This window comes from Schistocerca piceifrons, chromosome 3, assembly GCF_021461385.2.
Source record: "Schistocerca piceifrons isolate TAMUIC-IGC-003096 chromosome 3, iqSchPice1.1, whole genome shotgun sequence".
NCBI lineage: Eukaryota > Metazoa > Arthropoda > Insecta > Orthoptera > Acrididae > Schistocerca > Schistocerca piceifrons.
Genome location: NC_060140.1, coordinates 377,506,318 through 377,526,476, shown reverse-complemented (window position 1 = coordinate 377,526,476; position 20,159 = coordinate 377,506,318). Strand labels below are relative to the sequence as shown.

At 43.0% G+C, this 20,159-nt stretch overlaps 1 protein-coding gene across 1 annotated transcript in view; it reads left to right on the top strand.

Annotated features, from left to right (window-relative positions):
• The window catches only part of LOC124789696 (echinoderm microtubule-associated protein-like CG42247), a 327,329-nt gene that overhangs the window by 192,929 nt on the left and 114,241 nt on the right, over window positions 1–20,159 (top strand). The window lies entirely within an intron of this gene.

Genomic DNA, 20,159 nt, shown 5'->3' with positions numbered 1-20,159 from the left:
CTACGCAAGCGCCGTTAAATGAAGGCCGTCGGCCATTGCGTTGACCATGGTGAGCCGCCTGAAATCTGGTATTCTCGGCACGCTCTTGACACTGTGCATCTCGAAATATTGAATTCCCTAACGATTTGCAAAATGGAATCTCCCATGCGTGTAACTCCAAATACAGTTCACGTTCGAACTCTCTTAATTCCCGTCTTGCGGCCATAATCACGTCGGAAAACTTTTCACCTGAACCACCTGACAACAAATGACAGCTCTGTCAATGTACTGTCCTTTTATGACTTGTGTACGCTATACTACCGCCATCTGTACATGTGCATATCGCTGTCCCATGACTTTTGTCACCTTATTATAATATAAATTTAATATATTTCCTTTTCCAGTAATAAGTGATGTTGTTGTGGTCTTCAGTCCTGAGACTGGTTTGATGCAGCTCTCCATGCTACTCTGTCTCGTGCAAGCTTCTTCATCTCCCAGTACATACTGCAACCGACAACCTTCTGAATCTGCTTAGTATATTCATCTCTTGGTCTCCCTCTACGATTTTTACTCCCCACGCTGCCCTCCAATGCTAAATTTGTCATCCCTTGATGCCTCAGAACATGTCCTACCAACCGGTCCCTTCTTCTTGTCAAGTTGTGCCACAAACTCCTCTTCTCCCCAATTCTATTCAATACCTCCCCATTAGTTATGTGATCTACCCATCCAATCTTCAGCATTCTTCTGTAGCACCACATTTCGAAAGCTTCTATTCTCTTCTTGTCTAAATTATTTATCGTCCATGTTTCACTTCCATACATGGCTACACTCCATACAAATACTTTCAGAAGCGACTTCCTGACACTTAAATCTATACTCGATGTTAACAAATTTCTCTTCTTAAGAAGTGCTTTCCTTGCCATTACCAGTCTACATTTTATATCCTCTCCACTTCGACCATCATCAGTTATTTTGCTCCCCAAATAGCAAAACTCATCTACTAGTTTAAGTGTCTCATTTCCTAATCTAATTCCCTCAGCATCACCCGACTTAATTCGACTACATTCCATTATCCTCGTTTTGCTTTTGTTGATGTTCATCTTATATCCTCCTTTGAAGACACTGTCCATTTCGTTCAACTGCTCTTTCAAGTCCTTTGCTGCAGAATTACAATGTCATCGGTGAACCTCAAGGTTTTTATTTCTTCTCCACGGATTTTAATACCTACTCCGAATTTTTCTTTTGTTTCCTTTACTGCTTGCTCAATATACAGATTGAATAACATCGGGGAGAGGCTACAACGCTGTCTCACTCCCTTCCCAACCGCTGCTTCCCTTTCATGCCCCTCGACTCTTATAACTGCCAACTGGTTTCTGTACAAATTGTAAATAGTCTTTCGCTCCCTGTATTTTACCCCTGCCACATTTAGAATTTGAAAGAGAGTATTCCAGTCAACATTGTCAAAAGCTTTCTTTAAGTCTACAAATGCTAGAAACGTAGGTTTGCCTTTCCTTAACCTATTTTCTAAGGTAAGTCGTAGGGTCAGTATTGCCTCACGTGTTCCAACATTTCTACGGGAGCCAAACTGATATTCCCCGATATCGGCTTCTACCAGTTTTTCCATTCGTCTGTAAAGAATTCGCGTTAGTATTTTGCAGCCGTGACTTATCAGACTCAAAGGTCGGTAATTTTCACATCCGTCAACACCTGCTTTCTTTGGGATTGGAATTATTCTATTCTTCTTGAAATCTGAAGGTATTTCCCCTGTCTCATACATCTTGTTCACCAGATGGTAGAGTTTTGTCAGGACTGGCTCTCCCAAGGCCGTCAGTAGTTCCAATGGAATGTTGTCTACTCCCGGGGCCTTGTTTCGGCTCAGGTCTTTCAGTGCTCTGGCAAACTCTTCACGTAGTATCGCATCTCCCATTTCATCTTCACCTACATCCTCTTCCATTTCCATAATATTGTCCTCAAGTACATATCTGTCTTACCCCTAGTGAGATAAGCCTCTACATCCTTACATTTGTCCTCTAGCCATCCCTGCTAAGCCATTTTGCACTTCCTGTCGATCTCATTTTTGAGACGTTTGTATTCCTTTTTGCCTGCTTCATTTACTGCGTTGTTATAGTTTCTCCTTTCATCAATTAAATTCAATATTTCTTCCGTTACCCAAGGATATCTACTAGCCCTCGTCTCACTTTTTATATGCTGAAAGTCTTTTTCTGACATTAACCGAATTATTCGTCAAATTAAAGTTTAAACATGTTCCAAGGTCTAACATCGTCACGTACCTAGGTACAAATATTCTACTGAAATTTAAAGCGTTGCAGTCAAGAAAATCTTGTCAATACCTTTTTACATTATTACTCTAATACACAAAAATAAAAGTAAGCGAAATCAGATTAAGCAGAAAATTTATCAAAAACCAGTTACAAGCTAAATACCTCTTGAAATAGAAGCTATTGGCAACTAACACAAATTCCCATTTTCAACGCGGTTTAAACCGTTAAGACATTAACCAAACTCTGTTAAGTTGGAAAGATCGTCTTCTTTTTCAAGGCACAAGACGAAGCACGACCTACGAGGTATGGCTTAATTGTTCACATGCCATATAAGTAGTTCTAAAAATGTAACATTCCACTCACCATAAGGTTCTATAACTGAATATTTAACAAATATACTTCAAGTAGCTTAATACATTGTACACTACTTATATGTGCAGAACGCGAAATATTTACAAATGCTGCACAAAACAACGTCGTGTCTGACAACAACAAAAACTGTAACAAATGACGGATGCTGTTTACGGCCCATTAACACAGTGGAGGTGGGATGCGCCATTTTGCTTTAGCGCCCTATAGCTGCACGCAACAATACTCTGGCGCGGAGACTCCAGAGTGTTCCACGACTACAGGACAGGTTCTACTAATTGAATATTTTATTCCGGTAAAACAATGACTGTCGAATCCTATGCAAATTTTTTGAGTCGGTACACGAAAACGGTGCTAGATTTTTTTAAATATTATGATTTTTCACGCTGATGCAGCTGCCTAGGAAAGTCTCTTGTTTCTGGGAAGAGTAAGGAATTTAAAGTAACAGTTGGAACATCCGCGCTAATCATCATACAGCGAAGAGCCAAAGAAACTGGCACACCTGTGTAATATCGTTTAGGGCCCCCGGCAGCACGCAGAAGTGCTGCAACACGACGTGGGATGAGTTCGACTAATGTCTGAAGTAGTGCTGAGGGAACTGACACCATGAATCCTGCAGGGCTGTCCATAAATCCGTAAGAATACGAGAGGGTGGAGATCTCTTCTGAACAGCAAGTTGCATGGCATCCCAGATATGCTCAATATTGTTCATGTCTGGGGAATATGGTGGCCAGCGGAAATGTTTAAACTCAGAATAGTGTTCCTCTAGCCACTCCGTAGTAATTCTAGACGTGTGGGGTGTCGGATAGTCCTGCTGGAATTGCCCAAGTCCGTCGGAATGCACAATAGACATGAATGGATGCAGGTGATCAGACAGGATGCTTACGTAAGTGTGGCGTCAGAATCATATCTAGACGTATCAGGGGTCCCATATCACTCCAACTGCACACTCCCCACCCCATTACACAGACTCCACCAGCTTGAACGGTTCCCTGCTGACATGCAGTGTACATGGACTCCTAAGGATGTCTCCATACCCGTACACATCCATCAGCTCGATACAATTTGAAACGAGACTCATCCGGCCAGGCAACATGCTTCCAGTCATCATCAGTCCAATGTCTCTGTTGACGGTCCCAGGCGAGGCGTAAAGCTTTGCGTCGAGCAGTCATCAAAGGTAGCTTCGCCTTCGAAAGCCCATATCGATGATGTTTCGTTGAATGGATCGCACGCTGACTCTTGTTGATGGCCCAGCACTAAATTCTGCAGCAATTTGCGGGAGGGTTACACTTCCGTCACGTTGAACGATTCTCTTCAATAGTCGTTGATCTGTTCTTGCAATATCTTTTTCCAGCCACAGCGATGTCGGAGATTTGATGTTTTGCTGGATTTCTGATACTCACGTTACACGTTACAGGTGAAATGGTCGTATGGGAAAATCCTCACTTGATCACTACCCCGCTGATGCTGTGTCCCATTGCTCGTGCGCCGACTCTGACACTACGTTCAGACTCACTTAAATCGTGATAATCTGCCATTGTAGCAGCAGTAACCGAACTAACAACCGCGCCAGACACTTGTCTTATATAGGCGTTTCCGACCGCAGCGCCGTATTCTGCCTGTTTACATACCTCCGTATTTGAATACGCATGCCGATATCAGTTACTTTGGCACTTCAGTTGGTTTAGCGCCCTCTGACTGCTCTTTTCCCACATATAAAAGGTATCTGGCTAAAGGGCATTTTAAGGGCAATGATAAGGTTATGGCTGGCAGCCGTAGATGGATATTTTGAATTCATTCCTTAGTAATTCTTTAGGGATGGATTCTGCTCACCGGAAAAATGGTGTTGAATGAGTAATGTCCTAAATGGTGTTTTTTTTAAAAAGAATGAATGTATTTCTCATCTAAAACAGAGTTGGACTGGTGGGCTAGCGGTAAAGCGTGAACTTGGGAAACGAACCGTCGGTGGATCACACCCCGGTCGGACTACAAAAACTTTTCAGTCTACTTTTAGTCTAGACCACTTCTCGACGAGTAGCCAGGAAAGACACGTGGTTCGCATCCTCATTAAACCTCAGCTCCCCTCTCCGGTTGGACGAGGAGGTTAGGGACACAAAAGTCGCGAATTGGTATCTAATCGAAAGACTTGTACTCGACCATTGATCAGTACGACATTATTATTATCTAATAAAAGATACACATCATCCCTAAAAAGGCCACTATACTTTCACCTTGACACATACTTACAATAAACTTTAAGTTGCGAGCCGTAGGATACATCCGAAATATGACGCACTCCCTCCTTCCCGTCCTGCAGAAAATCGACATGAGTGATAAGATGGCGCATACAGGGCTCGAGAGGAGAAAACTTAAAATCATCTAGCGACTATTTTTTTCGTTTTATACCGTTTCACTAATCGGTTGAGGCAAATGTCGGTAAGTTTCCCTAAAAATAATTACGGTCGCTTTTCATTCTATCCTTCTCCAACTGAACAAAAGCGGAGATCTCAGTCGATCAGTAGAGTAAATAGGCAGCTTCATTGATTCTCAAAAGCATGAAAAGATTTTGAGTCCCTAAAGTTGAACATTAATACGAACATTCTGGACTGCATAGTCAGTTCTCCAAGGGTTTGTACAGACGGCGGTGGCGCGTGGGTTTTAATAACGCCATTACAAATGAGTCACGTGGACAACGCACTTGTCTCATTTCACAACTACATACGAAATTATCATTGCATAAAAGTCGATACGAACATTCTTTCTAAATGCTGCTAAGGCAATGAGAAGTAATCAACTCCACACAACAGCTTTTCATAGACTATTTGCCTTGCGTCCTAGCGTTGTGCCACTTCACTCGTCCGGCAAACCTTCATGTGTTGCCTAGCGTTTCTTGTTAGGTTTGCAGATAAGTACCTCCGCGTTTGCGTGCTCAGGACTCGAGATAACGGCCTGTTTATCGGCTCCCTCGCTTTACGGAACTGTTTAAAGGCAAACGGTGGCCTCCAGCGCGAAAGAGAAACCGTTTCGCGATCTGAGGAAAGCTGTGAGTCCAATTTTGCGTGTGCGGTTTCTGATAATCCACTGATTCAAACTTTGATATACTTTGGTACAGCGGAGACCTAAGCGAGATATGGGAATTTTAGTAGATATGGCCTGCTGGCACGTTCTTTGCTGCGGAAATGAGATTTCGAAAGATCATGCCGTATGAATCATGGTATTATTTGATGGCTTAGAGACAACATTAAACCAAGGTCTCGTTTCCTACAGCTGTAAAACTGGCCAAAAACTGGAAATAAATACTAATAAAGACTAGTGAACTTGGTAAGAGGTCTCAACTTTTCTGTTCTGATTCGTGTGTTTGAAGTCAGATAGTATGATAACGCTCTCTGAAAGCAGCACGAAGCTGATACAACAGGTGGCCCTTTTCTATTCAGTGATCTGAATGACCGTCTAAATAGGCATTTCTCAAACCACTGTCACGCAACTGGCGGATGGTGTTTTGTACAACTATTTGCGTCTTTTTCCTCTCCCGCTCCTGACTCAACTGCAGGAAAAATTACTATCTCTATGCAGCCGGATAGTATGGGAATAGAATCGTTTTCAGATTTGTCTTGAATAATGATTCTGTTAACTTACTGTGCACGGTTTTTCAGAGTTCCGTGTACAAGAGCCAGTCAAATGAAAACAAGACAAATGGAAAAAAGTAAGTAAACTGTTCAATATTTCAACTGTAATCGGCCGTAACCATTAACACATTTATCCCGCTTTGAGAGAAGACGGTCAAAGCCTTAATGGAAAAATGCTTACGGTTGCCAACCGAACCACAATTCTACTCAGGTGTTCACCTCCTTCTCCGAAGCAAACTGACGCACACGAATGTCTTTCTTAAAGGCTCCAAAAACATTAAAATCGCGTGGGTAGAGATAATAAATGAATGGGGTATGTGTAAGGGCCTCCTAGCGAAACTTGCGCAGTATAGTCCAAACAATAGGTACACAGGTACACCAGCTCCGGAAAAGTCATGTGATCCTTTTCTTTGACTGCAAAGACCTGCTGCTCACTGACATTCTGAAACACGGTGCCATAATTAACTTACAGCGGTACGTGGACACTTTGCAAAAACTGAAGCGCGACATCAAGTTTAACATCCAGGTATGCTGACGGACGACGCCACTCTGTAGTAGGATAATGCCCGCTCACATGTTGTTCAGATTGTTTCACCTACGGTTCAAAATTTTCGCTGAGAGGCCCTCACACATACTCCATACAGTTTCGATCTCTCCCCACGCAATTTCCGTATTTTTGGAGCCCTGCGGTGGTGGTCGCTTTTCTTGGGACGGAGGGGTGCACACGTGGGTTCAGTAACGGTTCCGTAGGCAAACGAAAACATTTCTCCGTAAAGCCATTGACCATTTTGTCCTGTAGCTGATGTTGTACAAAGTTGACGCTGAATAATATTTCTTGACATGTCAGTACAGAATTCTCTAGCCAGTTGTCCACATACTAATTCAGGCGTTGTCGCGTTGAGATCTCCTGTGACAACCATTCAGAGGCCTAGTAAGATAATAGGGAGGTCTTTAGTCCAATGATCTTTGGTATTTGAGTGAGGCCTGTCGATGATTTAGTGGACTGGAGTTTGATACATACAGATAAAACATTAGTCACGTGGAAATAATATTATTCAGGAACAGTTACAGGAAGAAACAAGCTACAGTTTCTTGTGAAGATCTGATGTTAGCCACAGGAAGAGAAAATGCTATCAAGGAACTCCGTGGGAAATTTCGTGACAAAACCCTAGCACACTGAGGCGTAGCACGAGACCTGGGTCTACAAGTCAGTGTCCGCTACGACCGTTCCGCCCAGGATCGGCGCTGGTCAGGAGATTAGTCCGGATGAGGGACCGCGGTAAGGTTGGCGCAACTACCCAGAGTGACTCCCGACAACGAATGAGACCTCGAAGGCCGTACGCTGGCCTAAGTGCTGCCTAGGCGGGGGTATACAGCGTGGACTATTTTCAGGCAAGTGACTTGCGTATGATGATGGTAATGACGGTGTTTGATTTATGGGGCGCACAACTGCTCGGTCATCAGCGAAGTCCCAGTTTTTACACAGTCCATTTTTTACAATGTCCAATCTAACCACTGTCACGAATGATGATGATGATGATGATGAAATGGAAACACAAAAACCCAGTCCCTGCGCAGAGAAAATTCCCAACTCGGCCGAGAATCGAACCGGGGTCCCCGTGATCCAGTGACTTGCGGAGGGAAACCGTTCCCCGCTGTATGTGCCTCCTGTTGTCGATAGAAATGGTACCTGTCAGCGAGAGTAGCACCTTCAGTGATGGTGGCCTGAGTTCTTACCGATAACAAACCGTGTTGTTATTGTTGTGCTAGCTTGCTGCTACCGACGGATGATGTTACTGCACTTCGCCTGCCGTTGCTGGAAACACGTCGGGACGTTACAGTAAACAACTACAGTGATGACTAAGGAGAATGCACCGCACTGTCAACACTTTCAGATCAGTTGTGAATATACTATCAGTTGGTTCTGCGTGCCCTTGAATAATATCACGATAACAACTCACAATAAGCCGACCGAAGCTCCATCACACCCAAGTGCAATAATATTGGGTCGACTAATACACGGAAACTGTTGTGGTCGTAGCTGGTCTGCAGCTGCCTGAGCAGAAGTGGACGACGCCTGAGGTTAGGCCACCCGCGCGACGTGGGAGTGCATGTATTTGCTGTCCGGTCGGTGAGTAGGCGCTGATGGAGCTGATCCACGAAATCTTTAGCAGCAAGGTAGCAAGCACGGGTTCGAATTCGGTTCATGCCAAGTAATTTTGAAAGTGTATTAAAGATGTAGATTCGAAATGTTTGCTCTGATCGGTAGTTATGAGGAGGGGAACACTGAAGCGTGCAAGTCATTCACAAAAGCAGTTCGTCGCTACAGGTGCTTCTAATGTATCTTTCTTTGGAGAGGCTGCTAGCCAACGACAGAAGACGTCAGTCGCTGTCAGGCAATACTGATATCGGGGGCAAAATCTTCTAGGTTGTTAGACAGCGTCATGTTTCTTCTACACGATCGACGTTTCGGTCATGTTTAGGGTGTTATGATGTCCATGGCTTACTGAATCGTCGACACCACAAAATCGTGAAGAAGATCCCAGCAGAGGGGTCGAAACATCGATCGTGTAGAAGAAATTTGACACTGCCTAACAACCTAGAAGATTTTACCTTCAATGACAATGAACACGAACGCATACAGACTTAGTAGTACTGATATCCTTCTGACGATGGTAAGGCCTAATAATGGGTAAGCCCAAATCAGGGAAAACATTCCTAGACCATCACATCTACTCCATTTAATTACACTGGCGCAACAGTACACACTGGCCAATACCAATACCCAGGCGATCGTCATGTCCACATTAGGCTAAAATTGATCCATGTCAGGTATCGTGGCTCATCACTCCATAAAACCTTCCACTGCTCCACATCCCATTCACGGTGGTGTTTGTAAACAACGTCGCGCATTCGTTCCTGTGATCAGTGGCTTCTAGACAGCAGAGCGACCCCTCTCTGCTGGGATGATCATTCTATTCTTGATCTTTCTAGCTTATCTACAACGAAATTTCTTTGTAATAGTCTGTAATCACGCTTTGCACGAGTTGCTCATTTCGATCCCTCTGGTGATTTCGACAGAAAACACGTCTTTCGGATAACACATCTTGCCTGCATTCCGAAATTGTTGGGTGCTTTGCGTGACGTCACGTGTGGCTTGAACTTACCGATGCCAAATATACGGCTCAAGCCTATAACGATCTTGTGTCGCGTGGTGTCTTGCTTGCGTAGACAGAGATAAAAGAGAACACTAACAGCATTTAGCTTCTACATTATTTCTTGGAATGTGGATTCAAATGTTCCGATGTGTGTGAAATCACATGCGACTTAACTGCTAAGGTCATCAGTCCCTAAGCTTACACACTACTTAATCTAAATTATCCCAAAGACAGTAAAGACAAACACACACACCCATGCCCGAGGGAGGACTCGAACCTCCGCCGGGACCAGCCGCACAATCAATGACTGCAGCGCCTAAGACCGCTAGGCTAATCCCGCGCGGCGGAATGTGGATTCTGGTGAAAGAATGACCCATAGCATATTTCGAAATGTGTGTTCTACACCTACGTGATTACTCTGCAAAACACGTTTAAGTGTTCGGGAGAGGGTGCATAGAACCACTTTCAGACTATTTCCCCCTAACTGCACTCTCGAATAGTATCTATGAAAAACGTGTTCCTAAAGTTTTCCGTGGGAGCTGATTTTTCCTATTTTATCACGATGGTCGTTCAGAGGAGAAATTTGATGATTGTAATATCATGAGGAGACCTCACCGCGATGAGAAATCCTTTTTTTGATAACTACGACTCCAACTGTCATATCATATCCGTGACATTCTCTTCCTATTTCGTGATAATACAAAACGACATCCGCGTCTTTGAAGTTTCTCGATGTTCTTCGTCAGTTCTACCCAGCAAGGATTCCATTCCGGCCAGCAATACTACCAAAAAGGACGGGAAAACGTAATGTATGTAAGTCTGCAGGCTTTCGTGACCGTTGTCACTGAAGTTAAAATCTTCTGGGTTATTAGGCCACGTCATGTTTCTTCTAAAATGATCGACGTTTCGACCCCTCTGCTGGGATCTTCCTCGGGATCTTCTGGTGTCCACTACTGCTAGAACACTGTCAGAGACGAGTGTCGCGTCCTCTTATAAAAGGGGAGTTTTCTCGCGTTCGTGCTGAAGAAGTGATAGTAGTGGTTAAAATTCATATGGCTACCATTGGTAGGCCATAATCATAGGCTAATATTCCCGCTCTAACGCAGAAGAAGGGGCGTCGTTGTTAGCTAATCTCCTGTATATACCATTGGCAGCCCATCGTCATTGGATAGAAAGGCCCTATGCCACACTTACGCTGGAGGAGGGTTATTGGTTGAAATTCCTGCTACCGCTATTGGTTGGTCGTCATCATTGGCTAGATTCGAAACGGACAAAGCGAGAGAGGGGGCATGTTTACCCAAAATATTATTGTCCGCCGAGGTGATTTGCAGTGCGTTGTTTATGCCGCTCACATACCTCGGCCGCGTATTTACTTTCTTGATGGCGGGGAGCCACGATGCCGGAAGCCTATAGCCGTCCTCTCTATTGAAATTAGATCCACTATTAGAAATTTCAACCGCTTCTCGGATCTTTCTTCTATAAATGTTTGTTTCCTTAGCCAGTACACGTACGTTATTAAAATCGATGTCAGAGCCACAGTTCTCATGATGTTCCGCTACTGTCGATTTTGCATTTTGTTTTAGCCGCCATGTGCCGTTCGTGTTCCTTAATGCGTCCTTTAACAGTTTTTCCCGTCTCGCCTATATACTCTTTGCCGCCGCCACATGTCACTTGATAGACGTTTGTATTGTGGAAGCAATCAGTTGCATCCGTTTTCCGTCGGAAAAAATCTTTTATTTTGCTTTGACTAAAGAAAGCTGTCTGGATACCATTTTTCTTTAAAATTCTGCTTACGCGGTTAGTGACAGCAGAAACGAACGGTAACCTGACGGAATGAGAAGCGGTTCCTCGCCATTCTTATTAGCAGTATAAATATTCCCCCTAAAAGCCCTGTCGATTGAATAACTATCATACCCATTTGCGAACCGCGCGACTGCTACGGTCGCAGGTTCGAATCCTGCCTCGGGCATGGATGTGTACGATGTCCTTAAGTTAGTTAGGTTTAAGTAGTTCTAAATTCTAGGGGACTGATGACCACAGATGTCAAGTCCCATAGTGCTCAGAGCCATTTGAACCATACCCATTTGCCTTCAATGTCCTCTTTAAAAAATTCAACTCCGGTTCCAAGTTCTCGTCATTGCTGATACGGAAGGCACATGAAGACAGAGTGTTGAGTACTGCTTGCTTCTGCTGGGTTGGGTGGTGGTGCGAAGTGGTATCTAAATACCTGTTTGTGTTAGTCAGCTTTCTGTACACTCTGTGACCTAGAGTGTTATCAGATCTTCTGTATACCAACACATCTAGGAACGGGAGACCGACCTCACTCTCAGCCTCCAAGGCAAATTTGATTTTGGGGTGAATGTGGAACGCATGAAGTCCTTCTTCGCCGTGTGGCCCTATAACAAATGTATCATCCACGTAGCGGAGCCAGCAAGAAGGCTTCAAAGGAGCACTACTTAACGCCTGTTGCTCAAAATGTTCCATAAAAACGTCAGCTGCAACTGGCGAAATGGGTGCGCCCATAGCAAGGCCGTCAGCCTGTTCATAGAATTCATTCTCCCTTATGATCTCCATTGTATCTGATGCTGGGACGTTAGTAAATAACGATGTCACATCGAAGCTAACAAGAATGTCACCTGCACATATCTTCAGTGTGCGTATAATTTCTAAAAAATGTCCCGAATCTTTTATAAAAGCATTTGTTTTACCAACTAGATGTCTCAGTTTGCTAGATAAATGACGAGCTAAAAAATAAGTCGGCGACTTAATCCCACTGACTATAGGCCTCAAAGGAACCGATTCTTTATGTATTTTCGGTAGTCCATACATTCTGCATGAGACAGGTGTTCGAGGTGTTAGATTCTTTGTAATAGAGCTGTCCAGTCTGGAGTCTGATATCAGGTTTTTCACTTTCCGAACTATTATGTTGGTCGGATCGCTTTTTAACTTGCGATACACAGGATCAGCATGTAGTTGTTCAATCCCCCTGTGATAATCTACAGCGTCCAAAACAACAGTTTTGTTACAACGATGCTTTCGTTTCTCATAAGTTCAATAAGATTTCCTTTCCTGCGCCGATATGTTGCTTTTCGGAGGTTGCGATTTCCGTAGAACTCTCGACACATCTTGTCTTACTTCTTCGGCCTGCACCTTCGGAAGACGAAACAGGGATGCTTCGATGGCAGAGGGATCGAAACGTCGATCATTTTAGAAGAAGCATGACGCGGCCTAATAACCCAGAAGATTTTAACTTCAGTAAACGTAATGTAGACAGTCAGTTTAGTAGATTTGTTGTACCAAGTATCTTGCTAATAAAATACATTATTTGGTTTCTCATTCCCCACAACATTTTCAATGAGATGGTTCCAATTTACTTGTCCATTATTTTATTCCCCAGGTATTTAATTCAGTCGACAACTTTTAACTTCCTTTGATTAACGTGTAACCGAAAAGTACCCATATGGAGGTACACATACTACATGTTATTCAAGGTCAGTCGCCACTTTTGACACCAGACAGATATCTTGCCTAAAACCTTTTTAATTCCTTTTTATCTTCTGAAGACATTACGAGACAGTAAAAGGTGGTATCATCTGCAAACGGTGTAAGAGTCTCTTGAACCGATTATGTACATTAAGAACAGGATAGGACCTATAACGCCTACATGGGAAATCTCAAATGTAGCCCAAGTCACTTAACCGTCAGTTATCAAACTGTGACATTTCTGACTGGAAATCACGAATCGAATCGCACAGCTGAAACGATATTCCATAAGCACCCAATATGATTAGAAACTGCTTGTGAGAAACGGTGTCAAAAGCTTCTGGAAATCTACAAATGTGGAATCAACTTTCTTTACCTTGCCGATACCACTCACCATTTCGTCCGAATAAAGAGGCTTTTGTGTTTTACATCACCGACATTTTCCGAAGAAATCCTGGATATGTGTCACTAGATCGCTTTCTTCGATTTGTTCCACAATGGAACACAGTATATATTCAAAAATCCTACTAAGAATCGATGTCAATGATATGGGTCTATTATTCAGGAAATTCTTTATACTTCCTTTCATGTCTATTTGTGAAACCTGTGCAACTTTCTCTAGGCTTTAGGTACGGATATTCCATCGAACGAGTGGTTGTACGTGATTGTCAGAAAATGAAGCTATTTCTTCGAGATAATCTGAAAGAATCCTAACTGACATAAATCTTGCACTGGAAGCTTTTCTTTATTAAGTGGCTTAAGCTGCTTCGATAGGCCAAGAGTATCTACACTACAACCGTTGTTCTGGGGCGTATTTTATACACACTGGATATCAATTGATGTTATCTTAACGCAATTTTTATGAAGTTATGGATCAAAATAGGCGGGTGATACCGAGAACTTCAGTATTTGCTACACCGAGGCAGCGCCGTCAGATAGAAATGTTTCCGTTCCCTCTTAGTATTATAAACAAAACTGCCATGTATTCATGTGTTCAACGACCCTTCATCACTTTATCCTTCTTTTGTGCCGCCAAGTGACTGAACTTGCACTGAATAATTTTACAGGCGCATCTGTTTCAAAGCAAGATGTAAATTTCAGTAGCACCCCCATGAACCATAGACCTTGCCGTTGGTGGGGAGGCTTGCGTGCCTCAGCGATACAGATAGCCGTACCGTAGGTGCAACCACAACGGAGGGGTATCTGTTGAGAGGCCAAACGTGTGGTTTATTGAAGAGGGGCAGTAGCCTTATCAGTAGTTGCAGGGGCAACAATCTGGATGATTGACTGATCTGGCCTTGTAACACTAACCAAAACGACCTTGCTGTGCTGGTACTGCGAACGGCTGAAAGCAAGGGGAAACTACAGCAGTAACTTTTCCCGAGGGCATGCAGCATTACTCTGTGGTTAAATGATAATGACGTCCTCTTGGGTAAAATATTGGATGGTCAGGTGAATACAGGGTTATAAACACAAAATCAATTAGGGGTAATGCAGGAGTGCGGTTCAAATGGCTCTGAGCACTATACGACTTAACTTCTGAGGTCATTAGTCGCCTAGAACTTAGAACTAATTAAACCTAACTAACCTAAGGACATCACACACATCCATGCCCGAGGCAGGATTCGAACCTGCGACCGTAGCGGTCGCTCGGTTCCAGACTGTAGCGCCTAGAACCGCACGGCCACTCCGGTCGGCTAGGAGTGCGGGTAAGCTACTAAAAACAGCACAGTGAACCCATTATTGCGGCCAAGACAGACACGAAGCCCACGCCTATAACACTAGTACAAGTTTATATGGAAACTAGCTCTGCAGATGACGTAGAAATTGAAGAAATGTATGATGAGATAAAAGAAATTATTCAGATGGTGAAGGTAGACGAAAATTTAATAGTCATGGGGGACTGGAATTCGATAGCAGGAAAAGGAAGAGAAGGAAACGTAGTAGGTGAATATGGATTGTGGCTAAGAAATGAAAGAGGAAGCCACCTGGTAGAAATTTGCACAGAGCATAACTTAATCATAGCTAACACTTGGTCCAAGAATCATAAAAGAAGGCTGTATACATGGAAGAAGCCTGGAGATGCTAACAGGTTTCAGATAGATTATATAATAGTAAGACAGAGATCTAGGAACCAGGTTCTAAATTGTGAGGCATTTCCAGGAACAGATATGGACTCTGACCACAATCTATTGGTTATGAACTGTAGATTAAAACTGAAGAGACTGCAAAAAGGTGGGAATTTAAGGAGATGGGACCTGGATAAACTGAAAGAACCAGAGGTTGTACAGAGTTTCAGGGAGAGCATAAGGGAACAATTGACAGGAATGGGGGAAAGAAATACGGTAGAAGAAGAATGGGTAGCTTTGAGGGATGAAGTAGTGAAGGCAGCAGAGTATCAAGTAGGTAAAAAGACGAGGGCTAGTAGAAATCCTTGGGTAACAGAAGAAATATTGAATTTAATTGATGAAAGGAGAAAATATAAAAATGCAGTAAATGAAGCAGGCAAAAAGGAATACAAACGTCTCAAAAATGAGATCGACAAGAAGTGCAAAATGGCTAAGCAGCGATGGCTAGAAGACAAATGTAAGGATGTAAAGGCATACCGCACCAGGGGTGAGATAGATACTGCCTACAGAAAAATTAAAGAGACCTTTGGAGATAAGAGAACCACTTGTATGAACATCAAGAGCTCAGATGGAAACCCAGTTCTAAGCAAAGAAGGGAAAGCAGGAAGGTGGAAGGAGTATATAGACGGTTTATACAAGGGCGATGTACTTGAGGACAGTATTATGGAAATGGAAGAGGATGTAGATGAAGATGAAATGGGAGATACGATACTGCGTGAAGAGTTTGACAGAGCACTGAAAGACCTGAGTCGAAACAAGGCCCCGGGAGTAGACAACATTCCGTTGGAACTACTGACTGCCTTGGGAGAGCCAGTCCTGACAAAACTCTTCCATCTGGTGAGTAAGATGTATGAAACAGGCGAAATACCCTCAGACTTCAAGAAGAATATAATAATTCCAATCCCAAAGAAAGCAGGTGTTGACAGATGTGAAAATTACCGAACTATCAGTTTAATAAGTCACAGCTGCAAAATACTAACGCGAATTCTTTACAGACGAATGGAAAACTAGTAGAAGTCGACCTCGGGGAAGATCAGTTTGGATTCCGTAGAAATGTTGGAACACGTGAGGCAATACTGACCCTACGACTTATCTTAGAAGCTAGATTAAGAAAGGGCAAACCTACGTTTCTAGCATTTGTAGACTTAGAGAAAGCTTTTGACAATTTTGACTGGAATACTCTCTTTCAAATTCTGAAGGTGGCAGGGGTAAAATACAGGGAGCGAAAGGCTATTTACAATTTGTACAGAAACGAGATGCCAGTTATAAGAGTCGAGGGACATGAAAGGGAATCAGTGGTTGGGAAGGGAGTGAGACAGGGTTGTAGCCTCTCCCCGATGTTGTTCAATCTGTATATTGAGCAAGCAGTAAAGGAAACAAAAGAAAAATTCAGAGTAGGTATTAAAATCCATGGAGAAAAAATAAAAACTTTAAGGCTCGCCGATGACATTGTAATTCTGTCAGAGACAGCAAAGGACTTGGAAGAGCAGTTGAACGGAATGGACATTGACTTGAAAGGAGGATATAAGATGAACATCAACAAAAGCAAAACGAAGATAATGCAATGTAGTCGAGTTAACTCGGGTGATGCTGAGGGAATTAGATTAGGGAATGGGACACTTAAAGTAGTAAATGTTTTTGCTATTTGGGGAGCAAAATAACTGATGATGGTCGAAGTAGAGAGGATATAAAATATAGACTGGCAATGGCAAGGAAGGCGTTTCTGAAGAAGAGAAATTTGTTAACATGGAGTATAGATTTAAGTGTCAGGAAGTCCTTTCTGAAAGTATTTGTATGGAGTGTAGCCAGGTATGGGAGTAAAACATGGACGATAAATAGTTTGAACAAAAAGAGAAGAGAAGCTTTCGAAATGCGGTGCTACAGAAGAATGCTGAAGGTTAGATGGGTAGTTCATATAACTAATAAGGAGGTATTGAATAGAATTGGGGAGAAGAGGAGTTTGTGGCACAACTTGACTAGAAGAAGGATCGGTTGGTAGGACTTGTTCTGAGGCATCAAGAGTTCGAAAGTTTAGTATTGGAGGGCAGAGTGGAGGGTAAAAATCGTAGAGGGAGACCAAGAGATGAATACACTAAGCAGATTCAGAAGGATGTAGGCTGCAGTATGTACTGGGAGATGAAGCAGCTTCCACAGGATAGAGTAGCATGGAGAGCTGCATCAAACCAGTCTCAGGACTGAAGACCACAAAAACAACCAACGTATATTGTCAAAAATTTATTCCTCAGGTAAAGCATATGTTTGACATTAGTAGACTTCTCTTAACCAGGAATTCCCTTTTGCCATTGCTAGTCTGATTTTGATATCCCCCTTGCTTCGTCCGTCATGGGCTATTTTGCTACCTAGGAAGCAGAATTCGTTAACTTCATCTACTTCGTGGTCACCAATTCTGATGTTAAATTTCTCGCTGTTCTCATTTATTCTGCTTCTCACTACTTTGTCTTCCTTCCAGTTATTCCGAATCCATATACTGTACTTATTAGACTGTTCATTCCCTTCTAGAGATCCTGTAATTCTTCTTCAGACAATAAGAAATTCAGCCTTCAGTTGCAAGGTAATTTTTTTTTTGTTTACCTAGGTTTAAATGCCAGTAATGGTATCTTCTTCAGAACAAAAATTAAAATATTTTTATGTCCAAACGTTGGCCATGTCACAGATTAAAACTAATACAGAATAAAGTTTCCTTGTTGCTTACGTGTGACCCTTATTCCTGGCCCGGCGTAGCTCCGTCTACGATTTTCTTATTGTTTCTAGTATTGACAGACATAATCTTATGATTATACGTCTTTATTCTGTATTAGCTTTAATCTGACATGGCCAACGTTTGGCCCTCAAAATAATTTAATTTTTATTCTGGAGAAAACACCATTATTGGCATCGAAACCGAGGTAACCTAAAAAAAAATTTGCCTTGCAACTGAAGGTTGAATTTCTTATTTTCTGATCAATTCAAGGTTGCTGAAGTGCTGCATTATGTTAAAGATTTGTAAATTCTTCTTCCCTTTCACTGAGGATGGCAATATCATAAGAGAATCTTATCATTAATATCCTTTCAACTTGAATTTTAATCCCACTCTTGAAGCTTTCTTTTATTTTCGCCATGATTCTTCGATGCGTAGATTAAGCAATAGGGGCAAAAGACTACATCCCCATGTTATGACCTTTTTAATCTGAGCACTTCGTTCTTTCTCTTACACTTTCATTGTTCCCTCTTGGTTCTTAACATATTGTATATTATCCGTCTTTCCCTGTAGCTTACCCATATTTTTTCACAATTTCGAACATCTTGCACCATTTTATATAGTAGAACGCTTTCTCCAGATCGACAAATCCTATGAACGTGTCTTGATTTTTCTTCAGTCTCGTTTTCATTATCAACCGCAAATTAGAACTGTCTCTTTGGTGTCTGTTTTTCTCCTAAGGCCAAGCTGATTGTCATCTAACAGTGCCTTAGTATTCTTTTCCGTCCTTCTGTAAATTATTGTCGTACATTACCAGTCGTTGTATAGTTCGAATATCCCACCGCCAACTTCAGTTGATTTATGTACTCTTGGAAGAACATGTGTTTAACCAGTACGTGCCCAAACACATTAACCGATGCTTCTATCTGATTCACTCTCAATTCCTCACACTGCTTAAGAATAAACACGCCTTGGACAAGGGTGTATTCAACGGCTGCTTTAATTGCAGAAATAAATCCAGAACAAAGAGGTGGAAACCAAGGAGATACATTGAGCTAGAATAAAATGTCAAAAACGTTGGGTTGGTAAGACACAAACGGACAGGCCACTAACCCAAAAACAAATGAACATTAAATGTCTTCTGCCTCAAAAATACTTCGGAATAGAGCATATATACACTACTGGCCATTAAATTTGGTACACCACGAAGATGACGTGCTACAGACGCGAAATTTAACCGACAGGAAGAAGATGCTGTGATACGCAAATGATTAGCTTTTCAGAGCATTCACACAAGGTTGGCGCCGCTGGCGACACCTACAACGTGCTGACATGAGGAACGTTTCCAGCCGATTTCTCATACATAAACAGAAGTTGACCGACGTTGCCTGGTGAAACTTTGTTGTGATGCCTCGTGTAAGGAGGAGAAATGCGTACCATCACGTTTCCGACTTTGATGAAGGGCGGATTGTAGGCCATCGCGATTGCGGTTTATCGTATCGTGACATTGCTGCTCGCGTTGGTCGAGATCCAATGACTGTTAGCAGAATATGGAATCGGTGGGTTCAGGAGGGTAATACGGAACGCCGTGCTGGATCCCAACGGTCTCGTATCACTAGCAGTCGAGATGACAGGCATCTTATCCGCATGGCTGTAACGGATCGTGCAACCACGTCTCGATCCCTCAGTCAACAGATGGGGACTTTTGCAAGACAACAACAGTTCGACGACGTCTGCAGCAGCATGGACTATCAACTCGGAGACCATGGCTGCGGTTACCCTTGACGCTGCATCTCAGACAGGAGCGCCTGCGATGGTGTACTGAACGACGAACCTGGGTGCACGAATGGCTAAACATCATTTTTTCGGATGAATCCAGGTTCTGTTTACAGCATCATGATGATCGCATCCGTGTTTGGTGACATCATGGTGAACGCACATTGGAAGCGTGTATTCGTCATCGCCATACTGGCGCATCACCCGGCGTCATGGTACGGGGTGCCATTGGTTACATGTCTCGGTCACCTCTTGTTCGTACTGACGGCACTTTGAACAGTGGACGTTACATTTCAGATGTGTTACGAGCCGTGGCTCTACCCTACATTCGATCCCTACGAAACCCAACATTTCAGCCGGATAATGCACGACCGCATGTTGCAGGTCCTATACGGGCTTTTCTGGATACAGAAAATGTTCGATTGCTGCCAAGTTCAGCACATTCTCCAGATCTATCGCCAATTGAAAACGTCTGGTCAATGGTGGCCGAGCAACTGGCTCATCACATTACGCCAGTCACTACTCTTGATGAACTGTGATATCGTGTTGAAGCTGCATGGGCAGCTGTACCTTTACACGCCATCCAAGCTGTGTTTGACTCAATGCCCAGACGTATGAAGGCCGTTATTACGGCCAGAAGTGGGTGTTCTGGGTACTGA